Source organism: Haliotis rubra, unplaced genomic scaffold (genome assembly GCF_003918875.1).
Source record: "Haliotis rubra isolate DU_JTF1 unplaced genomic scaffold, ASM391887v1 Scf200, whole genome shotgun sequence".
Taxonomy (NCBI): domain Eukaryota; kingdom Metazoa; phylum Mollusca; class Gastropoda; order Lepetellida; family Haliotidae; genus Haliotis; species Haliotis rubra.
This window is the reverse complement of record NW_025766004.1, coordinates 1,153,558-1,171,884: the sequence shown is the minus strand read 5'-3', so window position 1 is coordinate 1,171,884 and position 18,327 is coordinate 1,153,558. Positions and strand designations below refer to the sequence as shown.

Here is an 18,327-nt window from a genome sequence, read left to right as displayed (position 1 = left end):
AAATTGATCGAAAAGAAGGATTAAATATGATTATCGATTGGAAAATAACATATTTTCGATTAATTGGAATTTTGTTGTTTTAGTTTAACACACTTGAAAGAAGTAAACTACCGATTAAATCTGACGAATATTCACGAACAAACATACGCTCAACAGCGTAAAGCTATGCGCATTGTAAAATTTTAACTACTTTTATTGTTTAATTACAATTCCAGTGTCTTTCTTGCATGCATGCATTTCATTGCATGACAGTATTAGTTATAAGAAACATTTTTTAGAAAAAAAACTGGGGAAAAACCCTTCAAATTGGTGATTTCATTAAAATGTATATGCATATATTACAATTATAATTCATAATCGTTCAGCACAATCCTCAGATAATCGATAGTGGATTTGGCTTCCGATTCCCAACACTAGGCGACACCAGAAATGGTATAGAACAAATTGTATGGATAACAGCTTCTTTATTTCGTGAGTGTGACGTTTCGATACAGATTCTTGTACCGTTGTCAAGCAAGAATGATACATGAAGTGGAGGAGATGTATATATATACTGAATATAACAATGAAACAACATAACGGACAAAGAAAACAACATAATTGCCATAATTAGTTAAGCAGTAAGCTGATGAAGCCAGTGAGTACACAAAAGGTAGTAGTTAAAACAAAGGAGATGGGGTTCATACACTGCACCCATGTTGGGAGTCGAATACAGGTCTTTGACATGACAAGCAAACACTTTAACTAAGGTCCTACACCACCACCCCTGGTTGTAAGAGATGACTTAATGGATCAGGAAGTTAGTCTCTTTGACTTTATTTGCATGTCATTCTACACCGACAAAATGGATCATAGCTCTCATATCAATCAATGGATTGTTTGGTTTGGTCAAGACTTGATTATTTACAACCTGTCACTATTCAATTGGAATACAGCTGAGTGTAGCGTGACAAAAACGACATTAAACCAGTAGTTCACGACACCATGTTGCGACCTTTAACCGCATCCACTCTAACCTCAAGCGCATCCACTCTAACCTCAAGCGAGATGTCTCACACGGTCAATACTGTGGTCATTACCAGGCAGACCAAATGGCTGCTTCCAATTTCAATCAATGAATGACAAGAAACATCACATGTCAGACATTTTTGGCAGTAAGCAAATAAGCCATGTCAAAAATGACATCTCAACCGTAATGGACAGTTTATCATGTTCACTGAAGCCAGTGTTTATATTTCCAATAGAAAAATATGAAACATTTTTTAAATAAATATGACAGTTGAATGACCAGGCAGGGATCTTACTTTACGTCTACACTGATGATTTGTTGTGCATCAGCTGAGTAACCATGGAAACCATATCAGCAACATTTTGGAAATGAACATGAGGCCAGACCAATTTTATTTCTTGTTTTACAGATTTTTGTCCTCAGAAAAGGCAGGAGGGAAAAAAATAAAAAATAAAAATCACCAGTCAAAGTAATATTCCTTTTAAATACTAAAGTATTTTATTTTTGGCAATTTATGAAGTGTATATGGGGCAAAAAACAATAAAAAATACCTTTTTGTAAGTTTACATTTTTGGCCAATAAAACATGAGGATTTTATTTTGTGTGCGGGGAAAATGAATTTTTAATTTTTTTTCTTATTCTTGAAAAATACATTCGGCGGATCCGTAAAACAGGAAATAAAATTGGTCTGGCCTGAATTGTATCATATCTTTGATAAACAAATTCATTGCTGAAAAGATGTAGAGAAGATAATGTACACACATGCTTGGTATGTGAGTGACATAAATTAAGAGTAGTTTACGCAGTGTAACGGAAATTGAGCATCAACGTTACAAGGGGCACTTATGTCATTTATGTAAAATTTCCAAGGTCCTTCAATTCAAATAACTAAGCAACAAATGGCAAGGCAATGTCTTTAAGGCATGTCATTCATTGTGTAAGGTGATATGAATAAAACTTTAATGTCTATACCCTATCGATTTTTGAAAAATGACACTATATTTCTACAACAGAAACGTTTTCACTTGTTCAGATTGCTACGTTCTAGCTGGACAACATAGAAGTGAAAAATTCAAATGAAGTATTTATTGCATCAACCAAGTTCACATTTATAGTCTGTTTGCAGTGAAAACGTACCGATGAATTTCACTTTAAACAAAAAAGTAAATCAAATAAAGTGAAATTAAGATTGCAAATCCTCATAATTTTACCTTGCCAATTGAACATTTCAATCTCAGAATTTTATTCAGCTTAGGATAAAAGCTGTTTAATAAACGATCATAGTTTCAAATCGCTATTATTATTTGTATTACAAGGGGGTACGCGCAGTAGCTGGAACAGTGAAACAAATGCACGAGCGGTGATTGATGAGCGTTAACTTAGACTACCGTAGAAACCAACCCTTCTTGTTCTCAAGGTTTCATTTAATGTGCATCAGCTGCTGAAGACCAACTTGACCTGCCTCTTCACTTTAGTGACCCGTGAAGATCCGGGGTAGAATAGGTCTTCAGCAACCCATGCTTGCCACAAAAGGCGACTATGCTTGTCTTAAGAGGCGACTAACGGGATCGGATGGTCAGCCTCGCTGACTTGGTCTACACATGTCATCGGTTCCCAATGGTGTAGATCGATGCTCATGCTGTTGATCACTGGATTGTCTGGTCCAGACTCGATTATTAACAGACCGCCGCCATATAGCTGGAATATTGCTGAGTGCGGCGTAAAACTAAACTCACTCACTCACTATTCACTTTAGCAATATTCCAGCAACATCACGACAGAGGACACCAGAAATGGGCTTCACACATTGTATTCATGTGGAGATTTGAACCTGGGTCCAAAGTGTGATGAGCAGACGCTTAACCAATACGCTACCCAACCATCCCAGTGTTTTCAAATCATTAGGAGGTCCTTATGGGTCCGTGGGAACTCTTATGGTATCTAAATCTAAGGATCTTTAAATCTGTTATCACTATGCCATTACAAGGACCCCTTGAATTCCATGTGTCATGTCAAAGAATGATATTTCATCACTTCAACACAGATGCAGAAATTTTGGAATATGAAGGTACATAAACATGTAAGCATCACCAAACGACCGATCAACCTGAGCAGTTATCAGTTTTATGCCACTTTAAGTAAGTATTTCAGTGAACATCTGCTAAAGACCCCACCTTTGACTAAAGTCTATCATAACTATTTTGGGTCCTTCACAAACATTGAGTAATATATGGTCATACAAAGTCCACATCACACATAGTTAATATAGCAATAAGATTCCAACCAAATGAATAAATAAAACCAGTAATATTAGAATAAAGCTTAATCTAAGAATATATATAGTTTTGGTAGTAACAAATAAACCCTTTTAAATTGAAAAGGAACCCCAGGGAGACCAGAGATCCTGAACTTAAGGAAATCTAGACCTGCTTCATTGAGGGCTTTGGCATTGCAGGGAGGGCTGGGCAGTAAGGAAAATAATTTGGTTCAGGGACTGTGAGACGTTATTATACCAGTCTACCACTAATATGTACTGTAAACTATGATTGATAGAGCACCTTTATAATGAACTGATGGATCTACCCGCTTTTTGTAGAGAGCATTGTGACTATTGAGAAACTTAGCACAAAGCCTTCCTTTTAGAAGAAAAAATTCACAGCAATGAAATGTCATTGATTTGTGAGAGATTACCTGTAGTGTCAACAGATCCTTGCTTTCATGAATCAATACATGAAATAAAACAAATCATCACGCTGAGGTCAAGGTCAGGAGTAAAAGAAACTCGCAACACTACCTGTTCATGTGGGTATGAGTCCTTGTGACAGCGTACAGCTGCCAGTGCCGTGTAAACTGTGTTTCTGGTCACTGGCTTTGCAGGCTAACCTGATTAGTGGCACTGGCTCCACAACTCTGGCTTTAGCCGTACTTTTATACACACCAATAATACAATAGCTCTGCTCACCTTTCCAATCTAACAATATTTGCTGATTTGTCAAGCAGAATCATGCTGTTTGCTTTGTTCCGTGACAACCTTCAAGTGTTTGCCAGTACTCAAGTTGTCACAGTGAAATATTACATAATGCACTTGAACCAGACCAGTGATTCACTCATCACCTGTATCATCAGTCTTCACTTGCACCAAGTGATAAACATTTAAATATTCTGCTAGAAGTCAGGCAATCATTAGAAGCCATGTTTGTTCTCGAATGTCTTAGTAATATATATTACATTTCCCATATTCCCAAGAAATAAACATCCTGTAATTCTGTGAAGAAAACATACATATTCATAGTTGTGACATGATACATCTGCTTACTCACAGCCAGATATCATAGGCTTTAATTCATCAAATACATGTAAACATCCTTCTTTTTTTATCATCCAGAAATATCTGGCTTATCTCTGAAACTCATAAACATATTGACTGTGGGACAGGTATACCAGTTCCTAAGCCATCGGGTACGATGACATGCCATGAAAACAGTCCAGAAGCCTGACCAAACAATTCAACTTTAGTGCCTCAACCAAGAGCTTGGGACTCTTCCTGACCTGGGTCCCTGCCCATTTCAACTTGGATGCCTCAACCAAGAGCTTGGGACTCTTCCTGACCTGGGTCCCTGCCCAGTTCAACTTAGATGCCTCAACCAAGAGCTTGGGACTCTTCCTGACCTGGGTCCCTCCCCAGTTCAACTTGGATGCCTCAACCCAGTTCAACTCTTGCCTCAACCGAGTGCTTGGGACATTTACTGACCTGTTGTCCCTGCCCAATTCAACTTAGATGCCTACACTATGTGCTTGGACCTTTCCTGACCTTGCTCCCTGCCCAATTTAACTTGGATGCCTCAACTAATTGCTTGGGACCTTTACTGACCGAGGGAATGTATGAATACCACATATTGTTCCAGATGAACACCAGAATATCTTGAAACATATTTTCTAAGAAAGTCAAGTAACTGCTTGATCCTTGCATGCAATTTAGAAGTTCTTGTAGGCATCATTATATCTTTTCTAAAAATCTGAAGACGTGCAAACCCATTTTGGATCTCTTAGAAACTACTACAAACTGACCTAGGTGGCAACCAGGCCTAGTTGTGGTCAGTCTTGTTTACATGTTGAATTATGACCCCACTAATGCATATTCTACAAGGTACAGACATAGGCGCCTATTTGGTTGTTGCAGACATAGACGCCTATTTGGTTGTTGCAGACATAGGCGCCTATTTGGTTGTTGCAGACATAGGCGCCTATTTGTTTGTTGCAGACACAGGCGCCTATTTGGTTGTTGCAGACATAGGCACCTATTTGGTTGTTGCAGACATAGGCGCCTATTTGGTTGTTGCAGACATAGGCACCTATTTGGTTGTTGCAGACATAGGTGCCTATTTGGTTGTTGCAGACATGGTGCCTATTACATCTTGGTAGTCAGTCCTATTTGCATGACAATCTGTACCACCACTATTGCCTCTTCTACATGTCCCACACATTGGTGCCTACATTGGTGCCTACTTATCTTTGCCAGTCCTCGTTCCACAAACAGATTGAATAATACCACTTAACACAGATCTGTTCATAAGAAATACCAACAAACTACCACACCAATGAAATAATGTATCACCAGCGATCCCCATGCACTTTGGTTTCATTAAATGTTTATTCCAAGGGCAACGGCCTCCAGGGAAGAGACTCACTAGAGAATTACAGGACAATCCAGCCTGAAACGGATTACACTAAAGTACTTATCCCCCAACATCAGAAATAGGCATTGCCATAAAACCCAATTAGTACAGTGACAGCTCCAGAACCTACATGATTTCATCACGGTGTAAACATGGTAATGAATGTTTGGGTTCAAATTGTTTACTATCTTCTCCATGACAAGCCAAACGTATATACATAGTTTCAGCAAAACAACTTTTACTTTCAACATGACAAAAGTAGCATTGATAGGGAATGTGAGAGGGAATATGATCCCTTCATTAAAGGGATAAAAAGGAAATGCATCCCATCCCTTCACTACATTTCTTCATACTACACTCTTTCATACCCATGAAGATCCAGATCTTCTTGTAAGTGGAGACTAATAGGATTGGGTGGCCATGCTTGCTGACTTGGTTGATGTCATCATGTCATCATGAGTAGATCAACGTTTATGATGTGAATCACTGAATTGGCTGATGCAGACTCCATTATGAATAGTCTGCCACCATACAGCTGAGTGTGACACTAAGCAATAAACCTCGCAATGTGAACATGGTGAACATATTAGAGTTTGGACCAGACAATCCAGTGGTCAAAAGCATGAGCATCAATCTACACAATTGGAATACGATGACATGTGTCGACCAAGTCAGCGAGCCTGACCACCCGATCCCTTAGTCGCCTCTTACATGGGTACTGGGTTATTGAAGTATGGGTTACTGAAGATAAATTCAAACCCGGATCTTTACGGGTCTCCATAAAGATGTAATATTCCATATCAAACTGTATTCAATGACAGTATTCAAACAGAAAAGCTCAGAAGAAATAAAAGTCCATAAAACATATTTGTCTATTCTCAACCTGACAGGTAGATGCCTGGTCCATAACTGGCCACATTTGATCAAAATCAAATAACCAATATTTTTAAGAATAATTTCACAAAGGGGTGGTCATTTATTAATTTGTTACAGGGCTAGATGAGTAAGCAGGAATAGGTGGGTCACCCAAAAACATGAGAGTCTCAAGGTTAGGGTCTTTAACAATAAATAAATCATATTCGGGAGGGTCATGAAAAGAATAGTAATGTGTAATAACATAAGGTGTCTGTGTTTTGTCTTTGGGAGGGTCCTGAAAAACATGTACAAGGACATGCAGACAGCCATCCGAAAATGTGAGAAGCATTTACGGAAGGACCCATTTTCGGTACATCAGAGCATCAAAACACTGTACAGACCTCCCTGTAATAAAAGACTGGTCACTAACATCATGTGACCAATCATATATGGACATAAAACATGACTGCATTAAATGATGATATTTCAATGTCCTTCTTCCACGTTTGTCTTGTTTGCTTTGGAGTATCTTATAAAATATCAATAAACAGATGTTATTCAGTATGGTGAGTAAACATCCCAGACACAGAAATGTGTTTGATATATGGCCGTACAACACAGTAATAACACCCATTCAGAGGCAGCCTGGCAGTATTGCGCAACATTCCCCCTCAGCCTGGTGTACATATTGATGCTGGGTGACGATGATCAAGCCGCTTTTATTCCAGTCTGGGAAAGATCATAGTGACCCTGGGGAAGCAGTTCTGATTCTGAGCAATGTTGTTCTTTCAATATCCCCCAAACACTCCATTAAAAAACTTGCTGTGGATTCATCTTGTTCATTGGTTTAATTACTGCATTCAGTTTCAAGATTAAGATCATCAAATGTTTTTCACACGAAAAGTTAAAATTATCAAGTGAAAATGAATATTTAATTGCTCAGTTTCTATGTTTAACCTACCTCTACAGAATATAACTTTGTGGGCTTAATGAAATGCCTTCAGTCTCAGTGTTTATCATGTATCAGGATACTGCTGCATTCTCACGTATGGGCAGCTCGAAATTAAGACTGAAAGCAGAGGAATCATTTCCATCATAAGAGATGTCACGATACATAAGTTTCATGAATCAATACGTATCGCGATACCCATGTCACGATTCGATACTTATCACGATACCTATTTTCGCAGCATTATTACATAAATATAGTTACATTTTGAACATTAATATTTCATATTTTATAATTGTCCATGAAAAGATCAACATTTTTTATTCTCAAAGATTAAAAAGTTCTAATTTCGCATCTTTGTTCATGAAAAATAATCATTTATAACTCTCATAACATGATACACTTGCAATATGTAAACGATACATAAACATATTTAAACTGATACTTTCAAAACTAAATATCGATACATTGAATGATTTAACATTGTTTGGGTATATAGTGCTAGAAATTGAGGGTTCCTAGGGTCCATTTGTTTTGTGCCACAGTGTCTTATCTGCCATGTAGGACATACACTCATATGTTCACAGGGTTACTGGTCTCTTTATTTTAGAAATTATTTATGGACCCTTTAGTAAAGGCCCTTATAGTGTTAAAACTTAGGGCTCAAAAAGTATCAATGCATCGATGTTTTGTGGCATCCCTAATACTCAGCACCAGGTTGTAAACTTCTGTTAAAAAAGGAAGGTATGGGGTCACATCAGACAAAATAGTATGGCACAAAATATGACAGCCCTAATGATCCCCAAGTTTTAACACTGTAAGGGCCTTTACCAAAGGGTCCATAAATAGACCAGCAACCCTATGAATATATGAGTTTATGTTCTACATGGCAGATAAGACATTGTGGCACAAAATCAAATGGACCCTAGGAACCTCAAACATCAGGCAACTGATCCTCCAAGCAGAATCCTCATCTTGAACAGCATTTGTTTTTCTCTAAAGCCTATCCATATCATTCTTAACATCAGGCAACTGATCCTCCAAGCAGAATCCTCATCTTGAATAGCATCTTGTTTTCTCTCTAGATAGTTTTACGGTTGTGTTCTGCCTTAATTTCTAACACTATATATAAACAGTATGGAATATTTTGCCAGGCACATGTAAATCATTCTTAATATTATTAGATTAATGGACCCTCTGAGCAGAATTATATTCTAGAGTTGCACCATGTTCTTATAGTTTGTTTAACAATGTGTTCTCCCTAATATCACTATATACCCAAATCACTATATACCCAAACACCACTAAATCATTCTTAACATTAGATTAATAGACCCTCCAAGAGCAGATTCCTTATCAGGAACTGCATGAAGTTCTTCTTATCGTTTGTTTAACCATGTGTTCTGCCTTAATTTCTATAACTATAATCAAGGCACACGTAAATCATTCTTAATATTAGATTAATGGACCCTCCGAGCAGATTCCTTATCAAGAACTGCATCAAGTTCTTCTTATCGTTTGTTTAACCATGTGTTCTGCCTTAATTTCTATCACTATAATCAAGGCACACGTAAATCATTCTTAATATTAGATTAATGGACCCTCCGAACAGATTCCTTATCAAGAACTGCATTAAGTTCTTGTAGTTTGTTTAACAATGTGTTCTGCCTTAACTCTGCATACCCAGGCACCCCATTCTTAACATTAGTTAATGGACCCTCATGAAGTTAATTAAGTTAATGTACCCTTAGAGCCTCATCTTCATCCTGAATGCTGATGCATGTTTTCCCTCATTCTCACAGTGTGGTTTAAACTGGTGTTCTGCTCTTCGCCCCAACATTCATGCATCATGTGTAGAGGGTGAGTCACATTCTGGGGAAGCTTTGCCATGAGATACAAGGTGCCCTGCATAGGGCATGAGGATGTTAAGAATGCATCACACGCGTACATCCTGTTTCTGAGGGAATTATACTGATAGTGACACCAGAAAAATGGTGCCAATGTTGCTTTCCACATACTATCAAAGTGAGCTGAACGTTTTGTCTCATGAAGTCTTTAACATGTACAGTGAGTGAGTGAGTTTAGTTTTACGTCACTTTTAGCAATATTCCAGCAATATCACGGCAGGGGATTCCAGAAATGGGCTTCACACATTTTACCCATGTGGGGAATCGAACCCAAGTCTTTGGCATGACGAGCGAACACTTTAACCACTAGGCTACCCCACTGCCCTAACATGTACAGGCTTCAGTCATGTCATTTGAGGAAAGTGTGGTTTTGGGTGGTCTCGGTGGTTTGAGAGGACAGTGATATCTGTGTAATAGTTGTATAATATAACGATAATGGACATTTCTACTGTGCCATATCCACCACTGTGTCAATGCCCATACCACTAAAACAGAGTAGCATAATGTTTCATGTATTTGACAAAATTATTCCTGTGGTGCAAGACGTCTTAATTCATTGCAACATTGTCAAAGAAGACCACAACCAGCATGGTGAGTCAAAACTGGGCTGCACAGTGAACATGGTGAGTCCACATGGTGAGTGCACATGGGGTCGTGCATAAAAATACAGTAAACCAATACAATCTACATAAAGGTTCAGATTGATTAGGGAGATGTATTAAAAACTTCCAAAGAGAAAAAAAACATTCTTAATCCTAACGCTGAATCTAAACTGAAATCCTCCTCAAATTTCAGCAGCAAGCTTTGGGTTCTAAGGAGATGCTTTAAACATGTTAATGCCTTTCCAAAATAATGTTTTACCTGTGTTTTTTTTAATCTAAAAAATGAAACAAACTTCTCTAAAAACCACATCTTATTCCACACATCTTTGAAATTTTAATTTCTCAGGGTCCTATGTTCATTTTGAAGAATATAACATATACTTGTTTGTATCTGTGGTCTTTATAGGCTCAAAGAGAGACATCAGGTCAGTTCATCTGGCTCTAACATGATGAGAAAATCTTTGTTAAAAATGTTAATAGATAATGTGTATCTTAATCATCTTAAACATACCAACCAGTTGTACAACTCAAAAAAGGTTATTGAACATCTGATTCTTTCACGCCCTATTATGACAGATGAACTGGAGTATTATGTTAAAAAATGTTCTTAAACTTGTTTTCATTTTCACCCGAGTTTCAATGGTCATTTAACAAACTTATGGCACATGGGTGAGCACCCCTGAGTGAGTTGGTTTGCCTATGTTTTATGCCAAATGTTCTTAAATTTGCAACATTCCAGCTATGATGACTCATGGTAATATTGTCTGTAAATGTCAGTAGTTTGGACCAGACAATCCAGTGATCAGCAGCATGAGCATCGATTTGAGCATCGATTTGTGCAATTGGGAACTGATGACATGTGTCAACCAAGCCAGCGAGCCTGACCACCAGATCCCTTTAGTCGCCTCTTATGACAAGGAGCTACTGAAGATTCATTCTAACCCGGACCTTCACGGGTGATGCTATGAGTGAACTGTCAAGCCCATTGAAGCTATGAGTGAACAAGGGTAGTGGGGTAGCCTAGTTGTTAAGGCGTTCACCACATTTCTGGTGTCTACCAACGTGATATTGCTGGAACATTGCTAAAAGTGGTGTAAAACTAATCTCACTCACTCACTATGAATAAACATCAAATGTGTTCCTCCTCTGAAATTATAAACACAATCAATACTCATATATACATGTACTTACATGTGTTGTCTAGGTTGTACTGCAGCCATGATGACCTTCTACAGACCAGGCCGAACTGACCACTAGTACACTCTGATCTTCTATGGGACGTCCCGACTTTCACAGAGACCTAGAGTTAACACAGTCAGCAATTACTCAATGACCAAGAATAACTTGATAATATGTTTATAAATAATAAGTTGTTAAAGTGAGGCTTGTAGCAGCAAAACACACTAATAACATGGATCACATATGTAAAGGTCATTGTCTCAGAATAATATTACTCAGTACCCAGCATCAAGTAAGGTGTAGAGTCAAATCAGAGGTTGAGTCATTTAAAGGTCAGACTGTTTCCCTACAAACTATTACCATGATTAATACAACGTCTACCTGAACTATACAAGAAAGTAATTGCAGCTGAATCTATACATAGCATGTCCCAAGACTTAGTGTAGTTTGATATCCCAGTAAATAAATACTTAATAAGTTTAAATGGAATATTAAATCTTCCCATGATGTGTTACTAAAATTAGCAGTGAAATCAATTACCAAAGCTGCAGCTTTCTTGAATGAAATACTTTGACACTGACAGACTGATGATCTGACTGGTTTCGTATATATATTACTATGATGTGTTACTGTTTCGTGTAGTGATGAGTCTCTCACAGCTGTGACAGAAGTTGTATGAACAAAACCCAAACATGATACAGATTACAAAAAGCATGAATACATACATGAGAATTTAGGCATGGATAGTCCATTGACATGACAGAGACCAGTTCATGGCAACAAACTCATTACAATCAGCACCAGAACCTCATTCCGCAAAGTGACGTCTCTGACAAGTTCATTTAGTATCATTAAAATGAGGTTGGGATTAAACAAATGATAAGATAAAAAAAAGAGTTTAAATGAAATTTATGTTTGTCAGATCTCAATAAAAAGTTACCCAATTCCACAATTCTCTCTGACATTGTTGAATATCTTTTCAAAGTGATTTCTCAGACATGTTCATTAAGTATCATTAAAACATGGCAGGGATTAACCTTGGAAACAAAACAAACAATGTTTGTTTGTTTTGTTTGTTTGTTGTTTAACGCCGCACTCAGCTATATTCCAGCTATATGGCAGCGGTCTGTAAACAATTGAGTCTGGACCCGACAATCCAGTGATCAACATTATGAGCATCGAATCTACATAACTGGGATACGATGACATGTGTCAACCAAGTCAGCGAGCCTGACCACCCAATCCTGTTAGTCCCCTTTACAACAAACAATTTGGGTTGCTGGAGACTGATTCTCACAGATCATCACAGATCAAAACTAATGATAAGATAAATTAAGAGTTTTAGTTATGTTTAACAATCATTTGTCAATGAAATGTATGTTTGGCAGATCTCAATTAAACAAACAAACTTCAGTCTGTGATTTTTAAGTGACAAGTCCAAGTGACATGTCCAAAGCCCTAAAGTCGTGACACTTCTTCTGGTCTTGTTAGAGTGAGTGAGTAAATGTTGCTTTAAAACGCATCAGCAATTTATCAGCTTTTAGCAGCTAGCCCCAGTCTTCTTACATAAGCTGTTCCTAGTCTATAAACTAAGACAAGATTCTACTGAAAATAACACAAAATTTTCAGCCAAGTAAACAAAACAAAATGGCATGTTATTGATATGTTTGTTGATTAACAGCTCTGTCAGCGATATTACAGTTACATCACAGCAGTCAGTAATCAAGTTTGAGACAGACAAACTGGTGATTGATGCTGCCGATATAATAACAAATGATCTAAGCTGCACCAGCATGAAGATGACCATGACAACAGACAATCAAACAAATCACCTGACCACCATTCTGAATAGTCGCTGCTTACTCAAGCACGAGTTATAGGAATCACAGAACCCCACAGGGGTATAACTGGTCGTATACCACCGCCATAACAATAACAGTAAAGAAAATTCACATTGTCAAATCAATAGGTCAACAAGCCAGACTTGCTGTTATGGTTGTCAAAACAATACAATTTTACTTGAAACAACACCTAAGAGTCCATGTCCACTGCAGAGCAATATTCTGAAGTTAAGAGACAGACATGTTTCTAAATATCATAAACGCTTCAAATGCAATAAACATGAATAACGCATGAGTATATTTCTTCATGACGTACACATATTTCTACAAATAACCACATTAGGCTGACTAAAGATGATATGATATATCTATGACGTTCACACACCACGCAGGAGACCGAGGAAGAGCTCCTCAGGAACTGCCTCAGTGCCAAGTGAAGTGCATGATTGTCTGTAAACGAGCACCCAGTGGCATGGCCAGATATGCCCCTCCTCTGTGAGGCATTGTGGGATAGGTGTAACAGAAGCCATCTGGTGGGATGTAAACACATGACTTGCCTCTGATCAGGTACTTGGTACTGCACATAGACTGGCCGACAGTCTCCACCAGCATTAAATCAATTTAGTCGACTTGGGTGGAATGGGGTTTAATGTCTGCAAAATTATTGAATTAATAGTAATACAGCAGTGTGTGCATGTGTGAATGTGTGTATAATGTATACCATTATGTATGTGGTGATGGTGTTGGTGGTGTTGGTGGTGTTGGTGGTGGTGGATGTGGTGGATTCTGTTGTTGTTGTTGTTGGTAGAGGTGGTGGAGGTTGTGCTGGTTGTGAAGGTGTTGTTGCTGTTGTTGTTGGTGGTGGTGGAGGTGGAGGTGCTGGTGCTGCTGGTATTGGTGCTGGTGATATTGGTATTGGTGCTGGTGGTGTTGGTGGTGGTGGTACTGGTGCTGGTGGTGGTGGTACTGGTGCTGGTGAAGGTGGTGTTGGTGGTGGTGGTGGAGGTGGTGTTGGTGGTACTGGTGCTGGTGGTGGTGGTACTGGTGCTGGTGAAGGTGGTGTTGGTGGTGGTGGTGGTGGTGTTGGTGGTGGTGGTGGTGTTGGTGGTGGTGGTGGTGTTGGTGGGTGGAGCTGGTGGTGGAGGTGGTGGTGGTGGTGGAGGTGGTGCTGGTGCTGCTTGTGCTGGTGGTGTTGGTGGTGTATTGGTGATGGTGGTGGTGGGTGGTGGTTGTGGTGGTGGTGCTGGTGGTGGTGGTGGTGGTGTTGTTGCTGTGTGGTGGGAGGTGTTGGTGGTGGTGGTATTGGTGCTGGTGGTGGAGGTGTTGGTGGTGTTGGTGGTGGTGGTGGAGGTGTTGGTGTGGTGGTGGTGGTATTGGTGTTGGTGGTGGTGGGGTTTATGGTGGTATTGGTGGTGCTGGTGGTGTAGTGTTGGTGGTGGTGGTGGAGGTGTGGTGGGTGGTGGTGGTGGTGGGTGGTGTTGGTGGTGGTGGTGCTGGTGGTGGGAAGTGTTGAAATTGGTATTGTGGTGCTGGTAGTGGTGGTGGTGGTGCTGGTGGTGGTGGTGGTGGTGGTGTGCTGGTGGTGGTGGTGGTGGTGGTGTGTTGGTGGTGTTGGTGTGGTGGTGGTGGAGAGTGTTGGTGGTGTTAGTGGTGAAGTGATGGTGGTGCTGGTGGTGGATGGTGGTGGTGGTGAGTGCTGGTGGTGGAGTGTGTTGGTGGTAGTGGTGGGTGGTGGGTTGTGCTGGTGGTGGTGGTGGTGGTGGTGGTGGTGGTGGTGGTGGTGGAAATTAAGGGTGGTGCTGGTGTTGTGGTGGAGTGGTGTGGTGGTTGTTGAGTGTTGGTGGTGAGTAGTGGTGGTGCTGGTGCTGGTGGTGGAGGTGTTAGTGGTGTGTGGTTGAGGTGGTGGTTGTGTTGGAGGTGGTGGTGTGGTGTTGTTGGTGGTGTTGGTGTTGGTGGTGGAGGTGTTGGTGTTGGTGTTGCTGAGTGTTGGTTGGTGGTGGTGGAGGTGCTTGGTGGTGGTATTGGTGCTGGTGGTGCTGTGGTGGTGGTGTTGGTGGTGGTGGTGGTAGTGGTGCTGGTGGTGTGTGGTACTGGTGGTGGTGGTGAAGTGCAGTAGTTGGTGGTGGTGGTGGTGGTGTTGGTGTTGGTGGTGGGTGGTGTTGGTGGTGGTGGTGGTGCTGGTGGAGGTGTTGGTGTGGTGGTGGTGGTGGTGCTGGTGGTGGAGGTGGTGCTGGTGGAGGTGGTGCTGGTGGTGGTGTGGAGGTGTTAGTGGTGTTGAGTGGTGTTGATGGTGTTGTAGGTGCTGCTGGTGGTGGTTGTGGTAGTGTTGGTGGGTGGAGTTGGTGGTGGTGGTGTTGTGTTGGTGGAGGTGTTGGTGGTGGTGGTATTGGTGCTAGTGGTAGAGGTGTTGGTGGTGTGTGAGTGTGGTGAGTGGTGTTGAGTGTTGAAGTGCTGGTGGTGGTGGTGGTGGTAGTGGTATGGTGGTAGTGCTGGTGGTGGGAGGGTGTTGAGTAGTTGGTGTTGGTGGAGGTGGAGGTGGTGGTGGTGTTGGTGGTGGTGGTTAGGATGGTGGAAGTGTTGGTGGGTTGGTGGTGTTGGTGGTGTGTTGGTGGTGGTGGTGTTGGTAGTGTGCTGGTGGTGTTGGTGGTGTTAGTGGTGCTAATGGTGGAAGTGTTGAGTGTTGTTAAGTGTTGGTGTTAGTGGTGATACTGGTGCTAGTGGTGGAGGTGTTGTGTGGTGGTGGTGGAAATTGTGGAAGTGTTGGAGGTGTTGGTGGTGGTGGTGGTGTTGGTGGTGGTGGTGGATGCTGAGTGTGCTAGTGGTGGAAGTGTTGTGGTAGTGGTGGAGGTGGAGAGTGTTGGGAGGTTGTTGGAGTGTTATTGGAGGTGTTGGTGGTGTTGGTGGTGGTGGTGGTGAGGTGCTGGTGCTGGTTGTGCTGGTTGCTGGTTGTGCTGAGTAGTGTTAGTGGTTTAGTAGTGCTAGTAGTGGTGGTATTAGTGCTAGTGCTAGTGGTGGAAGTGTTAGTGAAGGTATTGTTGTTAGTGGTGGTGTTTGGTAGTGGTAGTGGTGGTGTTGTTGTTAGTGTTAGTATTGGTGGTGGAAGTGTTGGTGTTAAGTGTAGAGTGTTGGTAGTGGTAGTGGAGTGTTAGTTGAGTGCTAGTGGTGGAGATTATGTTGGTAAAGTATTGGTGTTAGTATTGGTGGTGATGCTGTGCTGGTGGTGGTGAGTGTTGTATTGTGTAGTTGTTGTTGTGAAATTAGTGTTAGTGTTAGTGTTAGTGTTGGTGGTTAGTGTTGAAATTATGTTGAGTGGTACTAGTGGTGGAGAGTATTGGTAGTGTTGGTGTTAGTGTTAGTAGTGATGCACTGGTGCTAGTGGTGGAAGTGTTGTGGTAGTGGTGGAAATTGAAAGTGTTGGAGGTGTTGGAGGTGTTGGTAGTGTTAGTGGTTGTTGGTAGTAGTGGTGCTGGTTGTACTGGTGCTAGTTGTACTGGTAGTAGTGCAATGGTGTTGGTTATTACTGGTGCTAAGTGGTGCTAGTGGTGGAGTGTTGGTAGTGAAGTGTTGGTGGAGTGTTGAATTGTTGGTGTTGGTGTTGGTGGTAGAGGTGGTGGTGGTGGTGGTGCTGGTGGTGGTGGTTTGTGCTGGTGGTGGTGTTGGTGTGGTGGTGAAGTGTTAGTGTTGGAGTGTTGTGTGTTATTGGTATTGTTGGAGTGTTAGTAGTGTTGGTGGTGTTAGTGGTAGTGGTGAGTGAGTGGTACTGGTGCTGGTTGTACTGGTGCTAGTTGTGCTGGTAGTAGTGTTAGTGGTAGTAGTGTTAGTGTTAGTGTTAGTGTTAGTGTTGGTGTTAGTGTTGGTAATTGGAAATTGGTAGTAGTAGTTAGTGCTGTTGTGCTAGTGGTAAATTGTTGGTAGTAGGTAGTGTTGTTAGTGGAGTATTGGTAGTGAGTATTGGTGTTGGTGGTGGAAGTGCTGGTATGGTTGTGCTGGTGCTGGTAGTGTTAGTGGTCTTTGGTTGCTAGTGCTGGTAGTATTGGTAGTGCTGGTTGGTAGTAGTTGTGTTGAGTAGTGGTAGTGTTGAGTGTTGTTGTTGGTATTTAGTGTTAGTGTTGGTGTTGGTGGTGGAAGCTATTGGTATTATTGAAGGTGTTGGTGGTGTTGTGTTGTGGAGTATTGTTAGTGGTAGTATTAATTACTTTGCTACGTACTAGTGGTGTTGGTTGGTGTAGTTGTTGTTGTTGGTAGGTGTTAAGGTGTTGTAGTGTTGGTGTTGGTAGTGAGTGTTGGTAGTGGTTGTAGTGCTAATTGTTGGTGGTGGTGTTGGTAAGGTATTGGTGCTGGAGTACTGGTGCTAGTTGGTGGAGATATATTGCATGGTGGAGGTAATTAGGTGAGTAGTGTAGTGCTGGTAGTTGTGCTGGTAGTGTTGGTGGTGTAGGAATACTGGTAGTGGTGTAGGTGGTGGTGGTGTAAGTTTGCTAGTGGTGGTAGGTAGAGTGGTGGTGGTGTCAGAGTTACTGGTGGTGTGTGAGGTGGTGGTGGTGGAGGTGGAGGTGGTGGTGGTGGTGGTGGAGGTGTTGGTGGTGGTATTGGTATTGGTGCTGGTACTGGTGGTTGGTTGGTTGTTGTTGTTGTTGTTGTTGGTGGTGGTGTGTTAGTGTTGGTGTTGGTGTTGGTGGGTGTTGGTGGTGTTGGTGGTGGTGTTGGTGGTGGTGTTGGTGGTGGTGCTGGTGCTGGTGCTGGTGGTGGAGGTGGTGGTGGTGGTGGCGGCGAGAGGTGGTGGTGGTGGTGTAGTGCTGGTGGTTGTGCTGGTGGTGTTGGTGGTGTAGGTGCTGGTGGTGGTGTAGGTGCTGGTGGTGGTGTAGGTGGTGGTGGTGTAGGTGCTGGTGGTGGTGTAGGTGGTGGTGGTGGAGGTGGAGGTGGTGCTGGTGGTGGTGGTGTTGGTGGTGGAGGTGGAGGTAAACTATCCCATTGTGATGCCATGCTGTCTCACCACCAACTCAGTCTCTTGACAGACTCAACCAGTCTGCAAATGGACTGACTGACAGTCGCAACACCTTTCAATATTGCAGCCATATGACAGCGGACAGTAGATAGTGAAGTCTTCAAAAACAAGACACTCCAGTGACTAATATTGAGGGCAATGATGCGCATCATGCCATGTCACTGAGGTTTGTTAAAACAATCAAGTCTTGATCAGATAAACCAGGCAGTAAAAGCATGAGCAACATCCTATGTCAGGACACTATCACAATCATATACACCTAACCATGGCCTAGATTTTCGAAGCTCTCTTAGCGTTAAGATAG

The 18,327-nt window shown here is 41.4% G+C and overlaps 1 protein-coding gene across 3 annotated transcripts in view; it reads right to left on the bottom strand.

The window, feature by feature from the left end:
- The window catches only part of LOC124275651, a 105,996-nt gene that overhangs the window by 59,901 nt on the left and 27,768 nt on the right, over positions 1-18,327 (bottom strand). For all 3 annotated transcript variants that reach the window (XR_006898329.1, XM_046711262.1, XM_046711263.1), the window contains exon 2: positions 11,190-11,298. The gene's annotated coding sequence lies outside the window, so the exon portion shown is untranslated. The remainder of the gene's footprint in view (positions 1-11,189; positions 11,299-18,327) is intronic.